Consider the following 13,732-nt stretch of genomic DNA (forward strand, 5'->3'; position numbering starts at 1 on the left):
TAAAATGTGCTTCAAAGAACTTGAAGCTAGCTGGAAGATGAGTTATATGAATTTGGGAAAATGATTATTTATTTCCTTCAGTTGTTAGCTAGGTATAAAATCAGGATCTTCAAGTTCAGGGGAGGAAGGGTCACTGAGGACTTTACTAGTCAGAATTGCATTTTCAGAGGAGGTGGAACTTAGGCCAGTCACTGAAAATTGAAAAGGAAGAGATAAGGCATTTCAGAAAGGGAATTACATGGAACAATTCAAAAGGCATTTATGTTTGACCAGAGAGTGCACATTTTACTTGGCTATGGATATGTCTGAGCACTAAAAATTTCCTGCCACTCGGACAAAGTGGTGTGGAGTCCAGCTCAGATAGAACCCCGCTTTTCTAAATGACTCAAGTATCAGTTTGGAAATTAACTGGCCTCTCTGCTCAGTATCTTCCTCTGGCTCATCCTTGCCTTTGAGGCACAGAAGTTGTATTACTTGCTAGCTGAGGCTCTGGAGGGCAAATGAGTTACCTCACTGCAGGTGTATGAACAGAGCTGATACTTGAATATAAAGAAAAGTTAGTTAAATTATGTCATAATATGAGCTGAGGTGTTGCAAAAGTAATTACTGGCCCAGATTCTATCCCACTATTTTGAGAACAAATGATTCCCTGATTAGAAGTCATAACAGGGGCTGGTACCAAATAATTTTAAGCACGTCAGATCTGATAAATACACAAGCAAACTAGTGTCTGGCAGACGATGGCACAACTGGTATTAGTAAATTTTGAGTCTCAGGTACTTTAAACCACACCAAAACCACTAAGAATCCAGATACAAGGAAATAAAAATCTAGGCACCTCAGTGACTCTTAAAGTCAAAGGTAAGGATCAACAGTCAAGCAGTTTTAGATATCGTCCTATCTGCCATTCTCATTAGCCATCACTTACCTTCTTTGAGCTTCAGCTCATCATCTGTAAAACAGGGTAATGATTCCTGCCTATATTATGAGGCTATAACAGAGACTGAATGAGATAAAGGATGTGAAAGGCGTCTATAAAGGGAGGTGTGGGGTGAGCCAAGGATTTGGATTTAGGAGGAGAATAACAGAACACTAAGCTAAGCAGTTGCTCTGATGGGTAGCCAAGAATTGTATAATTTTACAAATTATGTGCAACCTGATGTGCATGTTTCCAAAGTGTTCTTCAGACATATTTTTAGTTGTATTTTTTTTTCTTGTCATGAAAAAGCAAAAGAAAAAAGGAAGTTGTAAGGTCTTTGTAGCATACATAAATGTGCCAGAATGAAAAAATTCATAGATTTTTTTCTTTAGTGTAGACATGGACTTGATACAATGTAATACTATATATTGGAGTGCTTGAGCTGTCACTGTGCCATTTGATCCTCCCAACAATCCTCTAATAGATAATTTGTTTTGGTCTCTGTACTAGAGAGAAACCAGAAAGGTTAAGTCACTTGCCTGAAGTCACATAGTAGTAGGGCTTGGACTTGAAATCATTTATTTGTCTCCATTCTTTGCACCATACATCTTTGCACTCCAAAAAGTGCTTATTTATCATGGCTTGATATTTAGGACTATAGGGAATATTTTAAACTCAATTACTTTTGCGATGATAATATAATAAGCTGAGTACCAGCATTCTGGAGATATGGTTACTAATAGTTTATCAGTGAATTAATCAGGACTCTTGTGTGCAAATAATAGAAACCTATCTCTAACTAACTTAGGCAGAAGATAGTTTATTGACTCATACAACTGGGAAGTCTACAAGGTGAGCCTCATTCATCTGGATCCTGCAGTTTAAGTGTCACGTTTCTCCATCTCTCAGCTCTGCTTTACTTTGGTGGCTCCCTTCTTAGGTGGACTCTTCATGTGATGCAAAGTGATCCTCCAGCAGCTCTAGGCTTACATGGTACTCACTGTACATGATCTCAGAAAAGAAGAGTAATTCTCTCCCAGGAGCCGTAGAGTCTCTGAAAGGGGCACTGATTGGCTGTGCTTGAATCCGGTAATATCCTGGGAACAATAACATGGTCGCCACAGGAGGCTGGCTCTGATTGGCTGTGTGGATGTTGGAGAGCCGCTCCAGGCTGGAGAGAAAAGATACCTGCAGGGAAAAGATACTCAGCTAAAAACAAACACAAAAGCATTAACAGATGCCCATTATAAAAATAGATTTTTGTGTGTAAATCAAGGTATGATTTGAAAAATGAGAAAAAATTTGAGGAAAACTTACCTTAGCAAATGTTACAGGTAAAATGGAGATAGTAAAATTAATTAAGTTTTGAAAGAAAAAAATAATAATAGCTAACACTTCTATAATGTTTGCACTGTAGTCAAGCACTACTTAAAGCACTTTACATATATGAACTCATTTAATCGTCCCCAACTCTTGGGTAGGAAATATAATTGTTTCCATTTTAAAGTTGAGGCAGTGCAGGCGTAGAGGGTTAAGTGGCTTGTCTGGGTGGGTCCAGGGCACAAATCCTGTCCAATGGCTCCAAGGTAGCTGCTCTTATCCACCACATTTACAGTCTCTTGATTATCCTTCTGATGGATTTAGAAATGCTGTCACAGTAAAATTTTAATATGCTTTCACTAGCTTAGAACTAGAGTAGCAACACAATTTTTAATAATGTCTAAAAATACACAGAAACAGGATCATGTTCTGATAAAGACCTGAATCGAGAGCTCTTCCGATTAGTGTCTTGGTGACCTCATCCAAGTTACTTATTCTCTTAGGTCTCAGTTTTCTTGTCTGAAATAGAGTGATACTAATTCCTAAATCACTGGGTTAAGTATTAAATGAGATTGCACTGGAAAGCACTTAGCATAGTGATTGACATAACTAGATTACCTTAAATATATTGAACACTTTCTATTTCCCAATCACTTTACATGATCTATCTATCTGTATATATGTGCTTAGTTATGTACACACATATGTATAACCAATTATATAAAGTTATATATGTAACTAAACACATACATATTTAATTACAGTTATACATAGTTATAGATGTAACTAAATACATACATTATATATATAGTTATACAATATAACTAAATAAGAATGCATATGTACGATAAAACATTCCAGAATCATATGATTACAAATAATTGCAGAAGAGGAGACTCTAGGTAATCCTGGGAAGGGAGTTGGAGAACATTTCAGTTCATTCTAAGGCAGTGTTGTGTGTTCCACCTTGTTTCATTTCATCACTGTGACTATCTGGATGGCCATCTATCATCCAGTTATCTATTACTACTCATCAATAATTAGACATGGCTTCGCTCACGCTTCCAGCTTTATCTCACACCAGGTGAAGCTTAGCCCTCAGCACATCCATCCTATGACCTTTCTTGGTTCCTTGAAAGGACTTGTGCACCTGTTTTAAAATATTTACTTCATTAGGCAAATTTACTTTATCTTATGAAAAAGGTAGCCCATTATCACTTAAACATTTTTTTAGATAATCAGATGAAACCAAGGAAAATTGGGCCTTACTTGATCATGTACCAATATGCCTCTCCTTTCATTGCATTTTTAGCAATTCTAAAAGAACAAGAGATAGGCCAGGCTATCACCCATGTTTGTCACATCTGGTGCATAATAAGGGTAAATCCTGGGTGGACATTGCCAAAAAATCAGGAAATTGCAAGCAAGACTCAGTCTGTGACTTAAGAAGTAAGTACCAGAAGTGTGGAGAAATGAGAAATGGAAAAACTAGCTAATAGTCAGAACACAGGAATATTTTCAAGGTAGGGGGTGCCTAATAATTTTACCAAAGACCCTCCTTAACTATGGCTCATTTTAAACAACCTGCCCAGGTCTAGCTCTAGGTCTAGAGCAGGCATTTTTTTAACTTTGGCATGCCCACAGTTAATCAGAGGAGCTAGTTAAAAATGGAGATTCCCAGGCTCCATCCGTGTAAACTGCCATCCTACGCTCAGAATAGAAGTCCATGGATCACACTTGCAAACAGTGCTTGAGAGCCCTGATTAACCCCTGAAAGACCTGACAGCTGACAGTGCTCTAAAAAATTTTAAATAAGTTTCTAATATTCAAATTTAGATAAATTATAAAATTCTTCTCTCACTCCTAACATCTTTTTGCATCCACATCATCATCTTTATCAGATATTTAATATCAAGACGTAATTTGTTTGAAATGTCAAATGTATTTCGATATAGATTGCCATGAATATAGTAAGAGTAGAAAAAGAAACACAAGCTTCTTTTGTCAAGAAGAAAAAAATATGTAAACTCCAGGAGATTCAAAAGTTGTATAATAAAGAAGCAACTAATATATGTGTCATGATTTTGAGCAATTAAAGAAACGTTGGGAAAGAGAGTCCTTTTAACACCTGAAAATTCTCCTTTGAGTGGGCATAGGTTTAGTACTTTGAGGTTATAGGTTATAGGATTATAGGGGATATGTGTTGTAATCCTATAGTTCATCAGTTGATAATTATATATAAATGATTCCATATATTGCTTATTATTTTAAATTTTATATAACCTTCAGACCAAGCATGTCTGACCACATTATAATTATGCAAAAGAATGTAACTAATGAAACTTCTATAATACTTCGGAGGAAGAGGACAGAGAAGAGGTGAAGAGAGCTGTAAGAGCCCTTAAATGGGATTCTGCCTGGGTGAATAGATTGAGTTATATATGTTTACGTGTATGATTTAATACATGATTTAATTATGAGTTAATATTTTTGAATAAATGTTACATATATGTGTATGAATGTATATCTCACATTCCATGCCAGGCACTGTTCTAAATTACAAAGGTAGCGAGTACATTAACTTAATATAACTAAATTAATTGGGAGAGAGAGGAGGACAATAAGGTAGAGAAAATTGGAATGAAATGATTCATTGTCCTTAATGGAAGGGAATCTATGTTTTGTTTTGTTTTTTTTAAGGTGGTTCTTCTCAAACTATCTGTGATAAAAGACCAGTTTTATTTTATTTTAATTTCCAAACACATGGCGAGTACTTTGTAAAATATAATAAGGATGTGACAGCAATGTCAAATTCCTATAAAAGTTTCTGAAGATGTAGCCTCACTTTCTACGCTTATCTCATCGTAGACCAATAAACAGTTCACAGAGTGGCAATGATCCACAGCCCACACTTTGAGTAGCACTGGTTTATTGATTTAGGTCTTTTGCCAGGCACACGTGACATTTTGTGAAAAATAATAAAAATGAACAAAAGTGCATGGAGGGAAAGAAGGCTCCAGGAATAAATGGAATACAACCTTTTGTATAACTATAATTCTTCCATGTCTGGTCTAAAAGTTGTCTAAAATTTTAAATACACAAACAATATATATAGTATTTTATATATGAGTGTTCTTCACTGAAGAGCTAGAGGGTTATGTTTCCTCTTCTATAACACCAACCCTGGCATCATGACTGAGCAGATGATGTGATCTTCAACCTCTAAACCCATCTATGCCCCACAAAGGAGAATTTTCAAGTGTGCAAGTCAAACAAATTCTCTTTTCAGAGAGAGTTCCTTCAGTTGCTCAAAATCATTATGCGCATCTTAAATTATTCTTTTTTGTATGTGACTTTATTATACTGCTTTTGTTTTCCCAAGAGTTTATTGTTAAAGGAAGAAGAGGAGTGACGTGGATCGTAGAGCTGGTAAAGTGAGGTATAATTTGCTTCCGTGCAAGTTGTCTTGCTAAGAGAAGGATGACAAACTTGCAGCGAAGGGAAAACATTCTTTAGAGGAAAATAACATTTCCATCATCAAATCGAATTGATGTGTTCAGTTAGAGACCCATGGTAAATTTGAGGAAGGTTAGTAATAGACCATGAAGATCACCAGAGAAATTACTATTTTTTTCCTTCTGAGTTTTGATATTCCTTTAGATGCCGTTAGGGAGGCAGGCAGGCAGTAATCAACACAGAGGCAACCTCTAGGAAATTGTCTCACAATGAGCCCCCGCCCCCCGCAGACAGAGATCATTTTCTGTGTTCACAGGTGGAGTCTGGAGAAGCACCTATTCTCAGGTCGCCTGCTGTGTTGTTACTGCTCAACTTCAGAGTCACATGGTTAGTTGGTATTATCAAGAATTAAGATCAGACACGAAGCCTTGACATACCACATATAAAAAGGGAAAGAAAAAGAAGTAAATGCCCTTGCATTAATACTATAGCTTGTCTTTAGTTCAGAATAATCAAATCGTGGTGGTGCACCAGTGACATAGGTTTTTTCCATTTGTGTGCTCCAACTGCCTCAATGGTGGTATTGCTGCCTCTTCCTTTCCCCGATAGGCACAACTGTAGTTTATTCTTTCGCTTGGTCTCAATCCTTTGCTGACATTTCTGTACAGTGTAGAATATATGGCATCTCAAGGCACAGAATGGCTATCATAATATACCACTAAATTTATCAAAGCATCTAAATTTTACTTTAAAAGCAAGTTTTGCCATTCAGTATGGTAAATTCAAATAAAATTGGTCACAAGTGTGTTTTCTCCCCCAGAAATTGGAGATGAAAAATACAGCCAGTACAAACACAAAGCAAAGCTAAATAAAAGCCTAGCACCAGTGCCACATGGTATGTTTTCAGAATCCAACAGTGTTCCAGAACGCTAAACACTTAAGTTGGAAGTAGCACTTTGCCATGAAAAGGAACCAGCTGTAGGTCCCTCTTTCACTACGTATTGTTCAAAACAAAAAATAACCCCATTGAAAATAAGCCTTGGGTAGATGAGACCCAGAAATCCAATGGTATGAGAAACAAAAGAAAGACAATTGTCATTTTAATAATTAAACTGTGTTTGTAACAGTTTATGAGGCTTGCAGATCCAGCAAGCCTGCTGAATATTAATGAATAGAGTGATTTGTCAACATATTAGCACCACTGTCACACATAACAGCACGGAGGAGATGCAAGGGGACTAGCCAGTGAACTGCTTAAAAATGCTTGAATGGGTGCCAGGAAATTCTATCCCTACTGATAAACTGAAGTGAATTATGTGGGTCAGAACTTCCACTGGGGTTTAACGTTTTAAACAATCTCTACTTGAAGTTCTGGAATTACTTGTTTTTAATTTTTTAAATATGTGTTTTGTTCAATAATAAGGAACTTTAAAATTAGGAAACGAAGGTATACAATGATTTAAAAAAGTCTACCAGTAGAGAGAATTTTTAAGTGTGTGTGTGTATGTACACACATATATTTCAAAATTCAAATGAGGTAATATCTGAAGAGATGTGCCACCAGGAAAGGAATCATTTATTTTGACAGCAAGTAAAATGTAATCAATAAAATTTTCTCTAACAAATGATAATTCATAGAGAGAAACTGCTTAGAAAGAGTTTTAGCAAGAATATTGGCATTATAAGTGCTCAAAAATTGGCTATTTGCCCCCCAAAACTGAAATGTTCCCTATATATTCCAACTATAAAATTAAAATTTCACTTCTAAATGTATATATTATAGTTGAGTTGAAATATAAATATATGAATATATGTGGAGTATATTCATATATGAATATGAATACACCTGAATATATGTGGAGATGTAAGGGGAGAGGAAGAACAAAGGTTAAATATTCCGTGAGTTTGCTTTCTTCCACAATGACAACACAGAATAATGTTTCAAAATACAGGATGTTAAAAATCTTATCTAACCCCTATTCTGCTCCGCAGTACCAATCCACTGAGCAGTTTTATCCAGAATATTCTTAAATTGCTCCAGTGTTGGAAAATGTACAATTTCATGAGGAACCCTGTTTTTTTTCTTAATTTGACCTTCAGACAATGAGCAAAAATGTCTCTGTGCTTATACCCACTGGTAGAACAAGCCCACTCCTTTCTCCAAATAAAGGCTCATCTCAGAGATTTGAAAGCTGCCATCATGTCACCCCTGAACCTTCTCTTCTCCTGAGCAATCAGTTTATCCTTCAACCTCCTGTTCACTCTGGTCCAAACACACTCCTCTTTGTTTATGTTCTTTTGCAATCAAACCCCAAAACTGTTCTAACTCAAGGTTCAGTGAGTCTGGTTAAGGGTAAAGTAAAGCCAGCACTTTCCTCATTATAAAGAAAACATTTTTTTTTAGCATGGCATAAAGTAACAGTTGATTCGGGGACAATGAGGAGACTCATGTTGAGTTTACTGTGGGTTTAGAAGCCTGAATTCTTTCTCAAGCATGTCGTTGATAAGCTAGGTCTTCCAATTCTGTACTTAGATCTTTTTTTGGGGGGTGGGGAGGTGGGACCTAAATAAAGGACTTAGTTTCATCTATCCCTGTTAAATGTTATCTTGCCAGTATGGCCCATAGCTCTAGACTGTGGTTATTTTGGAACTTATTTGTGTAATCCAACTTATTTGCTCTTCCTGTGAGCATCCTCTGAGTGGAAGCTATACTCAAACCCTTCGATGTCTTCATTCCAGAACACTGAACAAAATGGGGCTGAGGACAGATACCTTTCCTATGTTTACATCCATCTATTCAGGGGCCTTTGGGCAATATTAAGCCGGTTATTAACCACTTTCAGTGTTCTCATACCTCAAGCTCCTTGCTATTCAAAATGTGGTCTAAGGCTCCTCATGGGAGCCGTTAAAATACAGACTCTCAGGTCCCACCCAAGACCTACTGAATCAAAATCTTCAGTTTAAGATCCCTGGGTTTTTCACGTGCATGTAAAAGTCTGAGAAGCACTGCTTAGCATAGCCATTCTCAACCCTGGCTGCATGTGTTAGCAACACCTGAGGCGCTTCTAAAACTACCATTACGTAGAGGCTCCTCCCCTAAAAATTTTCACTTGACCTTTGGCGTGAATATCAGCATTTTTTTTTTGGTGAGAAAGATCAGCCCTGAGCTAACATCCATTGCCAATCTTCCTCTTTTTGCTTGAGGAAGATGGTCCCTGAGCTAACATCTGTGCCCATCTTCCTCCACTTTGCATATGGGATGCCACCACAGCGTGGGCTGATGAGTGGTGTGAAGGTCCACGCCCAGAATCGGAACCTGCAAACCCTGGGCCACCGAAGTGGAACACGCGAACTTAACCACTATGGCACCAGGCCGGCCCCTGGTATCTGCATTTTTAAAAAGCCGAAAACCAAAAAACCTCTCCAAAGGATTTTAATGTGCAGTGAAAATGGAAAAAAAAAAAAAAAATCCACCCTGAACATTATTAGAATAATAGAAATATATTTTGATTTCTGCTTTAAACTTTGAATCAGTTTGGGATCAGTTTGGAGGCTGCTGTATGCTGTGTTTAAACAATTCATAATTTCCAAGATTGTGTTTCTAGTCTTCAAAAGGAAAGGAAATAGAATGTAAAGCAAAGGAGTAGCCATTGATAGAATAACTTTCTATGGAGGAAAGAACTGGAAAAGGGAAGACACCGACTTGAGTCTCTAAAGGTCTTGCACTTCATAGGATCACGGGAATTGACTGAGGAAGGGGTGAGCTGATGGTTTCCAGCGGCTTTGTTTGCTGCTGGCAGCCTCTGGTGTCAGCCCGGGTGAGGAGCGTCCCAGTTAGTGTTGCTGGGCAACAGCTTGCTGGGTTGAGAGCTGGAATGTGAAGGGTTGCAAAACGATCTTTAAAATAAACACACAACTTACCACCAGCATGAAGCAAACCAAAGGAGAAGTACTGAGCACTACGCTGTGACAGGCAGTGAGGCAGAATGGAAAGGGAAAAAAGAAAACACGGCCTTAAAGGCAAGAAGCTCAGTGGTTGACAGGAGATGGCTCCATCACTAGAATAATAGTTCTGATCTGATTTCTAATTTGAAAATTTGTACTTGAATAATTTGTGGGTGCGTAGAAGAGAGTATGGAAAAAATAAAAATAAAAAGTACTGTGTCTGAACAAAACAGCCCAGCCTCAGGGTTTCACTGGTCATTTCTCTTCTAAAATAAACATTGTAAAATAAATATGATCTGTATGGCAGATAGTCTTAGCGTTATTCTGATTTTCTGATAGAAGTCACTGATCCTATGATCTGTTACAGTGTGTAGAGTTGTGATGTCCTATGATCCAGGAATATTTTATCCAAAATATACAAAGCATATGCACATAATGTGGATGTTAAAATTTAGAGCTGAGAAAATGGCCATTTAAATTTCTAATTAATGTATTCAATCCACCAAATGCTATTTAGGAAGCATTTTTCTAATGCATTAAATGATGTATTTTATTTTAAATATTTATGAAACTTCTGTGCAAAAATGAATACACAATCTGTGTGACCTTAAAGGAGCTAAAATCTAGTGGGGAGAATGGGGGGAGACAGACATGCATTGCGGTGGAAGATGGGAAATGGAAGATGACTTAGAGGTGTGATCTGAGGGACCGATTATGGATTTAAATATGTCCCGTTCCATTTTTTGTAGAATTTTCTCCAAGCTTTGGATGCTGTTCAGTTTAGCCATAGCAATGGCGTATACAAATGTCCCTTCTACATACACAGGACCTATTGTGTCTGTACACATGGTATCTGCTTTGAAATAGTGAATGACTGCCGTATAGTTTCCACAATTTCAAAGATAATTCTGAATTTTAATACCAGAAGAAAATGGAATCCATACAATTACCACTCTGCTGAGATGTTTCTTTTCACATTAAAACTAAAGCCCTTCAGCACCTGTATGTACCATTTAATTTTGTTTTTGTTCAGATATACTTGCTCCTGGCAGAGAGGCTCCACAGAACATCAGCTATTTTAACATCTGCTGAAAGTCCCATTCTGGTAAAAGAGAATGTTTGATAAAATTTTCTCTTCGCTTTCCTGACATTTTAGTCTCTCAACTGTTGGGGCGACAAGAGAAAGTGCTTTACAGGAAATTAGGGGGAAAGGAACTGTGTGAGCCAAGAATTTATTGTAGCAAAAAAGAATCATTAGACCTCATAAAACAGATTTTCTTTCTTTTTTTTTTTTTTTTTTAATTATAGGAAACATTAGTGTGAATTCACAGCAAGAGACATTTTAGAAAGTACAAAACTCTTTGCTCATGAGGGGTAGGGAGTTGTTTGAAAATGAAAATTTGAACCGTACAGTTGTTTCAAAATTTCCAATAAGAAAGGAAAAGGAAAGACTTCCCACATTACCCTAATGAGGCTGCCCAAGATATACAGAGAGCTTGGATTTAAGACAATTTATTAATGATATGGAAGGAGGGAGTTGAGTATAAGGATGAAGAAGAGAACAAAACTCTCAATAATATTCGAAAGGCTAACTCCTAGAGTAAATGGGCGGGTACAATCAGAAAATAATCCTACCGTTCTCTAAAAAAGTTGGCATCGTGTTTACTGCAAAGAGGAGGAGCTAACCACTGCCGATTTTGCTCCCATTTTCTTCAGAGAGAGAGGGGGAGAAACGTCTTCAAACTGAGAGAATAAGGGGTGGGGGCTGTGAACCAAAAACTATAACCCGAGAGAATAGAGGATTCTCATTTCCTGCATAGCTTTGGCCCTAGCCCAATGCCAGCTGTTTAAAATGGCATCTGCTTAGTGCCCGAAACCACAGAGACACCAGCACAGTGTTGCAATAAACCTAGCCTCGTGGAAGGCAGGTGTTTGGATATATACTTTTTGGTATATCTGTGAAAAGAAGTACAGGGTACCAGGAATTTCTGAGGCATTCTCTATTGTCCCAAATATCCATCTCTCATGGGGCTCCAGATTCCTCATGGGCTCCAGATCCTCGTGGAGCTCCAGGGAACCTGAAGTTTCTGCATTTTTCTCCCCTCCCTCACTGGGCACCAGCATCCTGTTCTGCTGCTGTGCCAGCATGCCACCTTTCCTTCTGACTTTCCCTTCTGCTGCAGTCATCTTCCTTAATTCCTGTTTCCCACAGCCTGACCATGGTCCTTTCTCCTTTGCTTTGCTTTGTTTTTGAGAGAAGTTCACAGAAGGGCCCAATTTTGTATCTGTCTCTCCCATTGTCTCTCCCTCCCTGCCCCCCTGCAGTTCCAAAGGCATGCCCTACCACATTCCCTCTAGATCAGAATTCTGAGTCTTGGTTTGAGCTTTGGAACTGGAGTCGAGACCTCATTTGGACTTTTTTTCTGACTCTTGGCTCTCTTTGGGACTGCTGGGGCTACTCCCAGTTTTGCTAGTCTTTTTGCTCCTTTGCTACTGGCTTCCCCCTTCTCTTAGCAGGGATCTTTTACCCGTGATGCATTACCCATTGCAGTCTCTGCTGGGACTATTGCTATCACAAGAGGACACTCAGTGGCAGCTCTAAAATATGATACATGATCAGAACTGAACATACTGTGTATTGAGGATGCTAACAGAGGTGCTGTTAGAGCCATTGGGAGTAATTTTTAATAAGTCATGGATAAAATTAGAGAAATACCAGGATACTTAAGACAGGCTGGAGTTCTCTAAATTGCTAAAAGGGAAAAGAATGGATTCTGAAATCACTCAACAAGAAGCTTAACATTTATCCTTGACAAAATCCTGGAATGAATGGCTGAATGGATAGTTTGCAAACATTTAGAAAACAAATCCTGGTACTTAGAAGGAAATGACTAAAAGTCAGTATTAATCTACTTAAAATCAATTACTCCAGAATAATTGCATTTTTTTTATAGGATTGCCAGATTGGTAGAATGAATAATACCAAGAATTGATGTGTCTTGACAATAATAAAACATTTGAAAAAATCTCCCACAATAGCCTTTGGAGAAGATAATAATATGTGGACTGGATGCGATGTTCCTAGGAGGAAACATTGCTTATTTATCAGCCTACTCAATGAATAACTAATAGGCATGGCAGTTGGGACTGTGTTCTATGATAGAGTCATCAAGCCCTATATTTAAGCCTTATCCTGAAAAAAGCTTCCTAATAATTTGATTGATACATAGCAGATAGCCTTATTCAGTTTGGAAGTGGTGGAAAGCTAAGAGGATTAGTCCCTATAATAGGAGGGGAGCGTGTCACATTCGGAATAGTCTTTGCTGGGGCCGGCCCAGTGGCGTAGTGGTTGAGTTCACGTGCTCCACTTCAGCGGCCCGGGGTTTGCAGGTTTGGATCCCAGGCACAGACCTACACATGGCTCATCAAGCCATGCTGTGTCAGTGTCCTACATACAAAATAGAGGAAGATTGGCACAGATAGATTGGCACAGATATTAGCTCAGTGACAATCTTCCTCAAGCAAAAAGAGGAAGATTGGCAACAGATGTTAACTCAGGGCCAATCTTCCTCACAAAAAGAAAAAATAAAAAAGGAATAGTCTTTGCTGAAATGTTGAGCTAAAGTCAAAAAGATATATATGTATCTCCCTGTTGCATTTAGGTACATAATATATATTGTGTATATATACACAATATACACAATGGTGTATATATATACACATATCTATCTCCATGGCTAAAAATGTGGTGGAAACGTAACTAAGAAGAATTTAATGTTCATTATTGGAAAAAATTTAATTAACTTTTGATATTATTATCAGTTAGTATTAATGAGTCAATGGTATGATCTAGCTGCTGTATGCCACAGTGTTGAAGAGCAGGAGCTTTGTAGCTGGTCCCCCTGGGTTTCGACTTCAGCTCTGTTACCTAGGAGCTATCTCCCTTTGACCAAGTTACATGACCTTTTGAAGCTTCAGTTTTTCCTTTTATGTAAAATAGACATTAAAATAGTAACTACTTTTCAAAAAAGAAAACCCTCAATCCTAGGCTATATGAATAATATCTGTGTACAAATCAAGTTGGTAATTAAT

General features: G+C 37.8%; 1 protein-coding gene across 4 annotated transcripts in view; it reads left to right on the forward strand.

Moving 5' to 3' along the window:
- The window catches only part of PRKD1 (protein kinase D1), a 290,658-nt gene that overhangs the window by 271,637 nt on the left and 5,289 nt on the right, over positions 1 to 13,732 (forward strand). The gene's annotated exons all lie outside the window — the stretch shown is intronic.

The sequence above is a fragment of the Ceratotherium simum genome, chromosome 3 (assembly GCF_057802395.1).
Source record: "Ceratotherium simum simum isolate JZ-2026a chromosome 3, ASM5780239v1, whole genome shotgun sequence".
Classification (NCBI taxonomy): domain Eukaryota; kingdom Metazoa; phylum Chordata; class Mammalia; order Perissodactyla; family Rhinocerotidae; genus Ceratotherium; species Ceratotherium simum.